We start from the raw sequence: 13,180 nt of genomic DNA, 5'->3' as shown, positions 1-13,180 counted from the left end.
TCCCTACCAGATATCAAAACATAATAATGAGAATTGAGGTCAATCTCTTTCCTCTATTTCAACAGTTGTAGATACAGTTTTCTTTGCTGTTCACACAGACACACACAGACACACACAGTGTAGCTCCTACACGTGACACCAGCACACAAAGGGATAAAGCTGCGTGACAGACTAGAAACGGGTCCAGCTGCATCTGGATATTTAGTATATGACACAAATGCATTTCGGATCACCAGAGAAAAGATAGCCTTTAAAAAAATGTCGGATAGATATTTGGAAAAAGATTACTGGATCTGTAAACTAAGCACAGAACCAAAAGACTATTAGGAAACAGAGGTGAATTCCATTCCAGTTGGGTTGAGAAAAGCCTTTCTAACTAGGATTCAAAATCTAGATGTAATAAATGAAAAGAATGACTAAATCAATGGTCTCAAAACAGAAGCTTTTAATGGTAAAACTCACTATGAACGAGTGAAAAGAAACCTGGGAGAAATAGTCGCAATTTAACAAAGATAAAGCACTACTATCTCTAATATGTATTTTAGACAAAATTTTAAAAATCCAAAGAAAAGAGCACCCTCAAATCCAAAAGGAAATGGACAAAATATATAGACAGGCAATTTACAGAAAAAAAGAAGATCGAATGACTCATAAGCAAATGAAAAGCTGTCTAATTTCACTCATAATCATTGAAATGCAAATTAAAATGTATTGAAACACTATTTACTGGCTCTCAGGTCCATGCGGGTGTGGGGGAAACACACTGCCACACCTGTTGGTAGGAGTGCAGAATTTGGGGAGAGGGAAATCAAGAATAGTTAACAAAATCAATATTCACTTACTCTTCCTTCTTGGAATCAATAATATGCCTCCACAAATACAAGCAACCTATGTGCAAGGTTATATATTATTCCATTATTTTTAATAGCAAAGGCTTGTAAAAAAAAACCCAAATGTCAATGCACAAGATAGTTGAATAAGTAAGGAACAGCCTCAGAATGGAGTACAGTGTGCGGCACAAAGGAGCGAGGAGCGTCTCTACGAACCAGTAAAAAGATATTCCTAACTGAGAAAGCAAGGCACAAAAAAGATGTATAAATACTAGCTTTTGTAATAATTTATAAGTGGCTTGCTTAATAAAAGAGACTCAGGAAGAATAAACCCGAAATTATTTCAAATACCATAGTACGGGAACAAGAAGAAAGAGGCAGGAATGGGATTGAGACTTCAAATACAGCGCTTTTTTTTTTTTTTTTTTTTTTTTTTTAGTTTTGACCTTTGGACCATGTAAAACAAACGTTCAAAAATTAAATTATATCATAAAGGGGAAAAAAAGAATGGTGTGCAAACAGAAACAGAAGAAACTAATGGTATATCAAGTCGATAACATATTTACATAGTGCTGACTTGACAGCTAAAGAAATCCTGAACGTGACCTGGTAGGTTTTGGTTGGTTCGGATGTAGTGATTCTGAAAGTATTTTGAGTGTATTCCAGGGTTAAGCAAATTATTACTGAGAAATGGAATATTTCCTGCCATGTCAGTAAACAAAGGATGTCACAGTCATCAGCAATTGGAGCCAGCATGGATGGTGAGCTGGTGGGCCCTGAGGGAACTCAGGAAAGAACAATACCTGCCATCCAGCAGCCTCAGACTGCAGCCACTCCTCACGGTGAGCCCTGAGGAAACTCGGGATTTGAAAACATGGGATACTAGCTGAGGAGCATATCAAAGGAATGGTTTCAGTAAGTCCAGACTCTTGCATCTTCCCACACATAGAAAAGTGCTAGGTTCCTTAACTTGAGATATCTGGTTTTCTTTAATTTACAGTAATCTTATGACTTTAGACTATTTGCCCTCTGTTGCAAAACTTGTTGCTCCCCCTCTCGCCTCCTTGGAGCAGTTGTCTCAGGGTTACTTGACATGCTGCCTCCTGGGCTTAAGTCCTAAAAATTTCCATCAAATAAAATATAACTCAGCTTTTATATTGATATTTTGGGGGAACCAGGTTCGTACTGTAGGAGAAAGGAGATGGAACTATTATTAACTTTCAATTTTAGAAAAGGAGTGCTTGGTTCAGACCACTGAGAAGGTCTAGGGTCAGTGACACCATGGTAGCAACGAGCATGTCATTGCTCATTGTTCAGATACTGGTTTCTAACCCCCACCACAACCCCACTAAAAGACACCAAGGCTTCTTGAGAAATGGCTGACTCTAGGCCTGGGTCAAAGTACAAGTCAGAGCTGGATTAGCTCAAAGACTTATGGGAACATATGAGAGGATGCAGAGATTGATCTGAACACCCAGCATCTCATCTCGACACATTCGGGGCAGGCACTCCATCCCCTGCCAGGCACAGGGAGGTCTGAGATGGGCACCCGGAAGGATGCAGGAAGAGGGGTAGGGCTGCAGACCAAACTGGGTCTCTTGTCCACAACAGCTAACAACTCCACCATCTGCAGAAGACCCTGCCCTTCTTGAGCCCCTGGCTCTGCCAGGATGGCAGACTCCACATGTGGCAGCTGGTTGGCTAACCTTGAGAATCTCTGGCAGACTCCACAGCCTCCTCCCTGCTCCCTGTCCTGCTCCTGAGAGTCCTCTCCACTCACCTTAGGGACATCGTTTCAATACTCAAAACTCAAACCCCGGGGCCTGTCTGTCACACCTGGAGGAAAGGTCAAACTCCACAGCTCACAAAACTGGCTCTGTTTCAGCCCCTCCCTCCTCCCACCTGTGCCTGCTTCAGGGGCCTTGCACCTTTGGACCTTTTTTGTGGGAGTCACGTCACAGCCTCGGTCAGTGGTCAAGGCTCAGACACATCCTCTCTGAGCAGGGTAAGCCTCTCCTCACCCCCTCCTCAGGCTCCAGCCTAATTACTCTTTTTTTTTTTTCCTACCACTTATCTCCTGCCATTACCTTGGCTTTACTTTAGATGACTTACTCAGCTCCCCTCTCCCACCTCTGCTTGTAAGCACTCCTCAGGGCCAGCAGCAGACAGCACACAAGAGGTTAAGGAATGCAACGCTGTAAGCAAGCGAGGCAACAAACCCAGGCCTCTCCTGGTTACTTGGCACAGTGACTGAAGTACGGCTTTTGGAACCAGTCCTACATGGCTGAAACTCCATCTTTGCCGCTTGATGGTCCTGAGACCTTGAACAAGTCCTGTGACTGCTCTAAGCCTCAGTAACTTCAACTAAGATGGAGACACGGCCCCCGCCTGCAAGCAAATCTTCCCAGGACACCTCTCTGACTCCTGAGACTCAGCAGGACACCTGCCTCAGAGAACCAGGAGACAGGGACAAGGGTGAGCCCCTCCATACCCCAGGCTGGCTTGTCTGTCTTTTTAACATTGCTCCCCACGCTGAGCCTGGGGCAGGGGCAGGAGCCTCCCTGGCCTCTTCCCCTCCGGGCCTCCCAATCCCCGCGTGGATGCAGAGAGGAGCGGACTCCAGGTTTCCTGGCCCTGCCCACCGTCACTAATGAGGAACACACCCAGAACCCGGAGCTGACCCCATTGCCCCTGCAGGCTCTCTCGCATGGATCCCTTCCTCCATCCTGTCCCAGCTTTAGAGGTGACAACATCCTCTCCTCCCACACACAAGGCCCTCTGCCATCTTCATAAGCAGTCGGCAGGTCAGCCTTCCTGTTCCCATTTCACAGTCGGGGAAACTGAGGTCTCGTGCTGGGTAGGCTTTGGGCCCAGGCCGGCTTTTCCTGCCACTCGAGCAGGGGGGAAGCTTGCTCCTCGCGCCAAGGCGAGCGGCGGTGCCCGCGCGGCAGAGTCGCGAGCCCGGCGGCCGGGGGTGCGCCCTCCCCGCGCACGCCCCGCGCCCCGCGGCGCCGCCGCCTCTCCGTCCCCGCCCGCGCGGCGCGCACTCCGGCGAGCCGGGCTCCCGGCCCCGCCAGCCGGCCGGCCCCGCGCGCTGCCACCCACGCGCGCCCGCGGTCAGCCCGCGAGTCCCCGCGCGGAGGCCCGGGCACCTGCCGGCCCGCGGGCTCGCAGCCGCGCCCCTCCGCGTCGGGACCCGCCGCCGCCGCCGCCGCGGCTCCTGCCTGCGCCCCGCCCGGCCGCGCCCCGACTCACCGGCTCCCGGCGCGCCCCGTGTCGGAGCTCGGCCCATGGGCAGAGCCCACCGCTCCCGCCGACCCGCGGCGCCGCGGACCCTGCCGGCCGCCGGCCGCCCGCCGCGCGCGGCCGGGGGCGCAGCCCGCCTCACTCCGCCGGCCGCCCTCGAGCGGCGCGGCGCGGCGCCCCCTCGCGGCCGCAGGGGGAAGGCCGGGCGCGCAAAGCGCCGGGTAGGGCTGCGGGGGAGCCTGCCGCGGGGCTCCCTTCTGAGGCCACCCATCCCCGAGGCGTCCCCGCTCACCCGGCCTCTGCTCTGCTGCGGGCCTCACGATCAAGGCCGTAAGTCCAGCCCTGCATTCAGGACCCTCCGCTGTGGCTCGCCGCCCACCCCCTGGAGGTGGGACCCCCTACAAGCATCAGACGGCACCCTCCACGCCATGGCTCCTGCTGGACTCTGCAGCTGAACTGGCCCCTCCCCACTACCGACTCTCTCACCTGGAAAACCCCTGACAGCCTAAAATCCGGTGCACCTCTTTTACAGGCCGCTCCTCTGGACTCTCCTCCTGTGATGGCCTCTGATCTGTGGTTTGTCTGTGCTCCCTGTCTGGTGGGCACAGGGTGGGCATCAAAGGATGGGAAGACTGTTCGTCACCCTCCAAGCGTCTTCTATCGGGGAGGTGGTCCTAGGGACTGGCCCACTGGGAGGGTGGCTCACCACTCTGAAGACACTGAGCTGCTAGGAGGATAACCGGTTGCTATTTCACTTTCAGAATGCGGGGAGGGAGCCTGAACGAGATTGGGTGACCTTCCTCAGTTGGCTCCAGCTGGACATTAAAAGTGCCCTGGTTTGTCCCAGCGTAAAAGTCAGGATATCTGTCCTTTGCTTCAGTCAGGGCCTACCTAACGAGATGTGGCAGGTTACCCAACCCAATCAGCTTTAGCAAAAACAATTTATTGGCTTCAGTTCAGTTCAGTCGCTCAGTCGTGTTTGACTCTTTGGGACCCCATGAACCGCAGCACGCCAGGCCTCCCTGTCCATCACCAACTCCTGGAGTCCACCCAAACCCATGTCCGTTGAGTCGGTGATGCCATCCAGCCATCTCATCCTCTGTTGTCCCCTTCTCCTCCGCCCTCAATCTTTCCCAGCATCAGGGGCTTTTCAAATGAGTCAGCTCTTTGCATCAGGTGGCCAGAGAGAGTATTGGAGTTTCAGCTACAACATCAGTCCTTCCAATGAACACCCAGGACCGATCTCCTTTAGGATGGACTGGTTGGATCTCCTTGCAGTCCAAGGGACTCTCAAGAGTCTTCTCCAACACCACAGTTCAAAAGCATCAATTCTTCAGCACTCAGCTTTCTTCACAGTCCAACTCTCACATCCATACATGGCCACTGGAAAAACCATAGCCTTGACTAGACAGACCTTTGTTGGCAAATTACTGTCTCTGCTTTTTAATATGCTGTCTAGGTTGGTCATAACTTTCCTCCGAGGAGTAAGCATCTTTTAATTTCATGGCTGCAGTCACCATCTGCAGTGATTTTGGAGCCCAGAAAAATAAAGTCTGACACTGTTTCCACTGTTTTCCCATCTATCTGCCATGAAGTGATGGGACCGATGCCATGATCTTAGTTTTCTGAATGTTGAGCTTTAAGCCAACTTTATCACTCTCTTCTTTCACTTTCATCAACAGGCTCTTTAGTTCTTCTTCACTTTCTGCCGTAAGGGTGGTGTCATCTGCATATCTGAGGTTATTGATATTTCTCCCAGCAATCTTGATTCCAACTTGTGCTTCCTCCAGCCCAGCATTTCTCATGATGTATTCTGCATATAAGTTAAATAAGTAGGGTGACAACATACAGCCTTGACGTACTCCTTTTCCTATTTGGAACTAGTCTAACTGTTGCTTCCTGACTTGCATATAGGTTTCTCAAGAGGCAGGTCAGGTGGTTTGGTATTCCCATCTCTTTCAGAATTTTCCACAGTTTATTGTGATCCGCACAGTCAAAGGCTTATGAAGCATTTATTGGCTTGAAGCATTAAAAGCCAAGATATTCTGCTTTCAAGAATTGTTAGGTCCAGACACTTAAACACCAGGAATAGGGATCCACCTTTCCCTTCTCCTAGACCTGCTATGTCTGGGTTGACACTGTCAGAAAGAGCACAGCTGCCTGATATTCCCAGGAAACCGCAGAACAGCCACGCAGACTCTGAAGAGGTCGGCTCTGGCCATTTCCAAAGTCCTGAAGAATGAGGATTACAGGCCTAGGTGTTGCCTCCCTGGAACCAAAGGTGAGTAGCCCTTGTGCTCAGCCTGAGGATGGAGTAGGGAACTGCTCTAGCATGCGCCAAAGGCTATTTGTAGAAGACCAAACAGAAACAACAATGATTGTTTCCTGTACAGTTGGCAAACTGAGGCCTGGAGACAGAAGGCATCTGACTGGGGCACATAGATGTATTAGGGCAAGAGAGTTGGATGGGCTGGGCAGGGAGGCAGCAGAGCTTTATGACAAGGCTAGGGCCAGAGGCTGGTCCCAGGGAGGGTCATGCCTGAGACCAGTGTCAACAACCTGGCCGCGGTGAAGAGGAAGGAGAAACAGGAAGGTTGGGGGAGATTCCCAGGAAATAGATTCGTCTTGGGTCTTAGGTACTAAGACCAGTCCTGAGGCCAGTGAACCTTCTCGTATTCTCACCACATGCCCGGAGCCCTCAGGTCAGGCCCTGCATGCCTGCTGGAGGCATGCTGGGGTTCTAGGGAGAGAGGGCTGCATGAGAAAACTCGGAAGAGTGAGCCCACTCACCTGTGACTTGCTGGGGCCTGAGCAGCACTTCAGGGCCCCCTCACAGAGTGCAGCTCAAAGGAGAAGGGCAGGTCTCTCCCCACCCTACCCCTCTCTGTGAGCAAAGGCTTGGGGACCACTGAGGAGCTGTTGTCACGGTGGGTGAAGTGGCGGGGCTGCTTGAAGTCAGGGCAGTGCTTGGTGGAGGAACTGGAACCCCAGGGTGGACTTGCCTGTGGCCACCCTACATGTCTCAAGTGGCTGAGTGAGCAGGGCTATTCCTGTGACAGGGAAGAAGGCTGTATCTCCTGATGCCTCCTGCAGCCTCTCTCGCTGCTCCTGAGGTCAAGGCTGTGTTGAGGGTACAGCATGCAGTCCTTGAACTCAGCCTTGAGGCCAGCAGGGAGTTCTCCTCTGAGTTGTCCCCAGCTTGCAGACACTGGCTGCAGGAACCATGCCTGGACCCTGGGAGAAGACTGGGCCCCTGCAGGCTCCATGTTTCCCCAGCGCCTCCCTGGCCCGCCTCATCCATCGAGTCCCTGTGGCCTGCCCTACTCCAGCCCTATCTTCTTGCTCCAGTCCTTGCCCAGGGCCTAGTCCCAGACAGTTCAGTGCTGGGACAGAGGGTGAGTGGCCCGGGGAGCTCTCAGCTCAGTCTCTTCTGCCTGAGCCCTGCCCTGAGACACACTTCCGGTGGATATTTCCTGAGGGCCTGTGTGCGCCGTGTGCCGCGCTGGGTGCTGGGATCCTGCAGGGAGCAGGACATGTGGTTCTTGCCGCCTCAGAGCCCACTGTTTGGAGACAGGAGACTGAAGACAAATTCCACACACAAAAGGATAATAAACATGAGCATTTCAGAGCATGCTAAGTGCCATGAAGTCACCAATACCAGGTGAGGTGGTGGAGTGTGTCTGGGCTTCCTTTAGATGGGCGGGCCAGGAAAGGCCTCTCTGCACACAGGGGGTCTGCGCTGAGACCTGTAGGAGGAGCCAGCCCTCCAGGGTCTGTGGGAAGATGGTCCTTGCTAGAGAGTGAAGCAGGAGCAGTGACCCTGTGGCCAGCATGCATCCTGCTCCTGTGACAAAGAAAGGCGCCTGGAAGAGAGGGCGGGAAGGGCGCAGAGGCCCCGGCGGAAGCAGTAGGGGCCAGGCTGGGCCTCCTGGCGGGCAAGGAGCTGGGACTCCGTTCTCCGGGTGTGGCCCAGGGCAGGCTCCACCCCAACCCCATCGGCAGCCCCTCCAGCAGGAGGCGTGCTGGCTGTGACACCCCAGAGGACTTTCCCGGCACCCCCAGCGCCTGCTTTGGCCGTCCATGGTCCAGACGGCATCTCCCACATACATCTGAATCTGGGGCCACCTGAGTGTGTCCTACCTGCCCAGCACTGGGCTGGCAGGGCTGGAGTCCTCGTCCTCTGAGGAGGCCACCCCTGGAGCTGCTGCGCTAACCTGCACGGGATGGAGGAGACGGCAGGCAGGAGGCATCTGAGAAGCGCACGCCCTGGTCTGGGGCAGGGGCTGGGGGTGTGGGTGATGGTAAGATGCGGAGAAGCTGGGAGCAGCGAGAGGCAGCTGGGTGTGGCCAGGGTGGATGCGGGACTTGCTGAGATTGTGGGGCCAGAGAGGTACTGGGGGGCCATCTGGAGGCAGTGGGACTTGTGGGTGCAGAGTCTGGTGAGGGCCTTCACGGGGTGGAGGAAGGAGAGCCTGTGGTCCCTGCTGCCACAGACATGCAGTGGCTGCAGCCTGCGAGGGCCCTGCAGCGTGTCTGCCCCAGTGCTTGGTCCTCCTGTGGCAGGCGACTCAGGAACCGGATCACACCACGCGGGCTGCCAAGCACTGTCCCCCGTGAAAGCAGAGAACCCTGAGGACAACTGCAGCCTCTGGCCAGTGCATCTTATTACTCACCCATTCTTGGATCTGGGAAAACTCATCCTTTCTCGCTGCCCTGGAGGTCAGATCGCTATATCCTGTTTCAGTGCTGTGGCCTGTGTTGAGGGTGCTGTGGTCACCGCCTCCTGGCAGCTTTTTGAGTGAACACGCTCCACAGTTACGATGGGAGCCCCAGGTGAGGCTGACGTAGCAGAAGATGGGTCACACTTTGAGAAACGCTGATTACAAGGGGTACAGGGTGAACCCGCCCATCTGTGATGGGCAAAATAATGGCCCCCAGAGATGCCCAAGGCCTAAACCCCAGAACCAGTGAATATGTGACCTTCCATGGTAAAAGGAACTTCGCAGGTGTGACGTTGAGGTGGGGATTACCTCAACCCAGGACTGCCCTGGATTATCAAGGTGAGCCCCAAATAATCAGTGGGTGCTTAAAAGCAGAAGAGGGAGACAGAAGAAGAGTCAGGGAAAGAGATGTGGGTATGGAAGCAGGGTCAGAGAGATGCTGGGGACTCTGCTAGTTCTGAGTGTGGAGCAAGGAGCCATGAGCCAACGAATGTGGGAGGCCTCTGGTGGTTGTGAAAGGCAAGAAACGAATTCTCCCCTCGAGCCTGTAGGAGGAGCCAACCTTGCTGACACCCGCTTTAAGCTCAGCGAGACCCATGGGAGGCGTCTGACCTACAGACCTGGACACGAGTGCACTTGCTTGTGGCTGCGGTAGAGAGTCCGCCTGCAGTGCGGAGACAGGGGCTCAACCCCGGGGTCGGGAAGCTCCCCTGCAGAAGGGACAGGCTACCCACTCCAGTATTCTTGGGCTTCCCGTGTGGCTGTGGTAAAGAATCCGCCTGCAAGGCCGGAGACAGGGGTTCGACCCCTGGGTTAGGAAGATCCCCTGGAGAAGGGACAGGCTACCCACTCCAGTATTCTTGGGCTTCCCGTGTGGCTGTGGTAAAGAATCCGCCTGCAAGGCCGGAGACAGGGGTTCGACCCCTGGGTTAGGAAGACCCCCTGGAGAAGGGACAGGCTACCCACTCCAGTATTCTTGGGCTTCCCGTGTGGCTCAGTGTAAAGAATCCGCCTGCAATGCGGCAGACATGGGTTCAACCCCTGGGTTAGGAAGATCCCCTGGAGAAGGGAAAGGCTGTCCACTCCAGTATTCCAGCCTGCAGAATTCCATGGGCTGTATAGTCCATGGGGTCACAAAGAGTTGGATATGACTGAGCGACTTTCATTTGTTTCGAACCAGTAAGTTTGTGGTAATTTGCAATAGTGGTAATGGGAAACTCAGACACTGTTCCACAAAAGAGGCTCAGAGCAGGCAGGCAACTTATGGAGGTGGCACCGCAAACTGGGGGCCCAAGCCCTGCATGCTTCCCGTTAACTGCTCTAGGGGCACAGTAGGAGGCAGGGAGGTCAGGATCAGGCTGCTGCCCTCGGAAGGGCCCACACCGGGCAGAGTGGATATGTATTGCGCCTTCCTTGGGAGCTCATTTACAGCACAGATGACCAAGACTTTGGACTCAGAGGGTCTGTGTGGGGCCCCGGGAATCTGCATCACAGCATCAAAATGATTTTGTCATTATTGTTCAGTTGCTCAGTCGTGTCCAACTCTGCGACCCAATGAACTGAAGCAAACCAGGCTTCCCCGTTCTTCACTACCTCCTGGAGTTTGCTCAAACTCACGTCCATTGAGTCAGTGATGCCGTCCAATCATCTCATCCTCGGTCTGTCACCCCCTTCTCCTGCTTTCAGTCTTTCCCAGCGGTAGAGTCTGTTTTAATGAGTCATCATGTGGCCAAAGTATTGGAGCTTCAGCTTCAGCATCAGTCCTTCCGATGAATATTCAGAGTTGATCTTCAGGATGGACTGGTTGGATCTCCTTGTAGTCCAAGGGACTCTCAAGAGTCTTCTCCAGCACCACGGCTTGAAGGCATCAATTCTTCGGTGCTGAGCCTTCTTTATGGTGCAACTCTCACATCCATACATGAGTGCTGGAAAAACCACAGCTTTGACTATACAGAGCTTTGTCTGCAAAACGATGTCTCTGCTTTTTAATATGCAGTCTAGGTTTGTCATAGCTTTTCTTCCAAGGAGCAAGCATCTTTTCATTTCATGTCTGCAGTCACTGTCCACAGTGATTTAAAGCTCAAGAAAATAAAAATCTGTCACTGTTTCCATTTTTTCCCTCCATCTATTTGCCATGAGGTGATGGGACCGGATGCCATGATCTTCATTTTCTGAATGTTGAGCTTTAAGCCAACTTTTTCACTCACCTCTTTCACTTTCATCAAGAGGCTCTTTAGCTCCTCTTCACTTTCTGCCATAAGGGTTGTGTCACCTGCCTATCTGAGGTTATTGATATTTCTCCTGGCAATCTTGATTCCAGCTTGAGCTTCATCCAGCCTGGCATTTCACATGATGTACTCTGCATATAATTAAATAAGCAGCATGACAGTATACTGCCTTGACGTACTCCTTTCCCAATTTGGAACCAGTCCATTGTTCCACGTCTGCTTCTAATTGTTGCTTCTTGACCTGCGTACAAATTCCTCAGGAGACAGGTAAAATGGTCTGGTATTTCCATCTCTTTAAGAATTTTCCACCGTTTGTTGTAATCCACACAAAGGCTTTAGCAGTCAATGAAGCAGAAGTAGATTTTTTTTTTTTCTGGAATTCTCTTGCTTTATCTATGATCAAAGGGATGTGGTCAAAATGGTTTCCTGACCTTCAATTGTTTAGAATCTACCAGCAGAATAAAAACACAGAAGGTGGTTTTAGGACAGCCAAATATCCTGTGATGCTGGCAACCCTGATTGTGTAAAAGTGTGTGTGAGCAATGTGGCAGTGGGATCCCAGGTTTCACACCCATCTGGTCAGCTGGGCCCTCCGGAGGCTGCCACAGAGGCAGTGACGTGTGGCTGCAGCTGCAGTGTCGCAGGCTCAGTCCAGGCAGAGGTAAAGGCTGGGCGGGGGATGGACGAGAGTGGAAGCCAGGAGCATCACGGCCACTGCTGAGCCACCTGCTGGAGCCAGCAGGCCTGGAGACTCCTCTACCAGGCAACCTCTTGTCCTCAGTCGTCAGCTCAGCTGGAGTAACCATTTGTGTCTTATTAATGGGACGCAGAAGCCTCTCAGCAGGTGTTTGTTGAAACATGAGGCATTGCAGGGGAAGAGGGGACAGAGGCAGTCCTGGAAGTGGGGGCTCCGGGGAAGCATCTTGGCCCAGATGAGGAGTCCTGACATAGTTGTGCAGAAGGCTGCGTTTTGATTTTGTGCCGAGGTGGCAGTGAGTCCTTGGGGAGTGGGGCTTTTTGCCTCCAGCTCGCTGCTGGGCTGTCTCTAGACTAGGGGATTGGGCAGAGGCTTGGCCAGAGTGCCTGCCTGTGCTCAGCCGCAAGCCCCACATCCTCCCATTGCCACCATCCTGACCGCCCTAGGGTCTCGGGTCCGAAGGTCCGAGGCGGACCCTGTACTCCTGTTAGCTCAGCCATGCACATTTGACCATTTGATGTCTCCTGCTGCTCCCCGAAGGAAGTTCTTTTCTATTCTGTTTTCTGAGAGTTGAAAAACGAAACAAAAATGTTATTTATTGAAACAATTGTGTTGAGTCACCCTTGAATTTGGAAATAAACAACACAATCTTGGATTCAGCCAGGATCCATGAAAAAATAGCATAATCTTGATCTCTCTTTATCCAATTTTGGAATCAAGATTAATCCAGCCTAAACTGAGTTGGGTGGCTTTGAAAGGCTAGATAAGATAGTGTGTTTCTTTAAAATTTTAGTGAAACCTGATCTGTAAGATTGATTTTTCCTGGAGAGTATTTGGGGGTGGCATGGGAACTCTTTGACTACCATTTCACGTCCTCTGACGGCCACTGATCCAGTCAGGTTGTTGGGAGGCCGTGCAGTGCACGGTGGCTAAGAGCATGGCGCTTGCACCCGCTGTTCTGGCCTCAGACCCCATTTCTGCATACTCTGGCTGTGGGAATTTAGGATTTCTTCCTGCCTCCATTTCCCAAACTTTAAGATGGAGATGATACCAACCTCATAGAACTGTTGAAAAGATTAAATAAGTTCATATGTATGATGTGCTTAGTATCATCATTCCTGAAACAATTTTAGTGCTTAATTTCTAAAGAAATTTTATCTACTTCTTGATGATCATCACATTTGTTAGAATACTGTAGATTAAAAAAAATGTCTATCATAACTTGCCTTTTCGACTTTGTCTGTTACTTGCACATTCTTTATTTCTTGATCGTATTGCCCGAAGCTTGTCTAGCTTTTTAATCTTTCAGTTTTGCTGATTTTTTTCTCTCATTTTTATTTTCTAGTTTCTTGTCCCTGCCTTCATTATTCCTCCTCTTCTCTGCCTTTGAGCCTGCTCTGTTGGTCTTCTGTCAATCTCTTGAAAACTGAACTCATTAAAAAAAAAAACTGTCCTTTT

At 51.9% G+C, this 13,180-nt stretch overlaps 1 protein-coding gene across 6 annotated transcripts in view; it reads right to left on the bottom strand.

Annotated features, from left to right (window-relative positions):
* Positions 1-4,243, bottom strand: part of RASGEF1C (RasGEF domain family member 1C) — a 101,023-nt gene extending 96,780 nt beyond the window's left edge. For 3 of the 6 annotated variants that reach the window (XM_069590384.1, XM_069590385.1, XM_069590382.1), the window contains exon 1: positions 4,086-4,243. The gene's annotated coding sequence lies outside the window, so the exon portion shown is untranslated. The remainder of the gene's footprint in view (positions 1-4,085) is intronic. The other 3 variants (XM_069590387.1, XM_069590386.1, XM_069590383.1) reach the window with 3 other exon arrangements.
* Positions 4,244-13,180: the final 8,937 nt, after the last annotated feature.

The sequence above is a fragment of the Ovis canadensis genome, chromosome 5 (assembly GCF_042477335.2).
Source record: "Ovis canadensis isolate MfBH-ARS-UI-01 breed Bighorn chromosome 5, ARS-UI_OviCan_v2, whole genome shotgun sequence".
Lineage (NCBI taxonomy): Eukaryota > Metazoa > Chordata > Mammalia > Artiodactyla > Bovidae > Ovis > Ovis canadensis.
The sequence above is the reverse complement of the archived record's forward strand: the minus strand, read 5'-3'. Positions and strand labels throughout refer to the sequence as shown.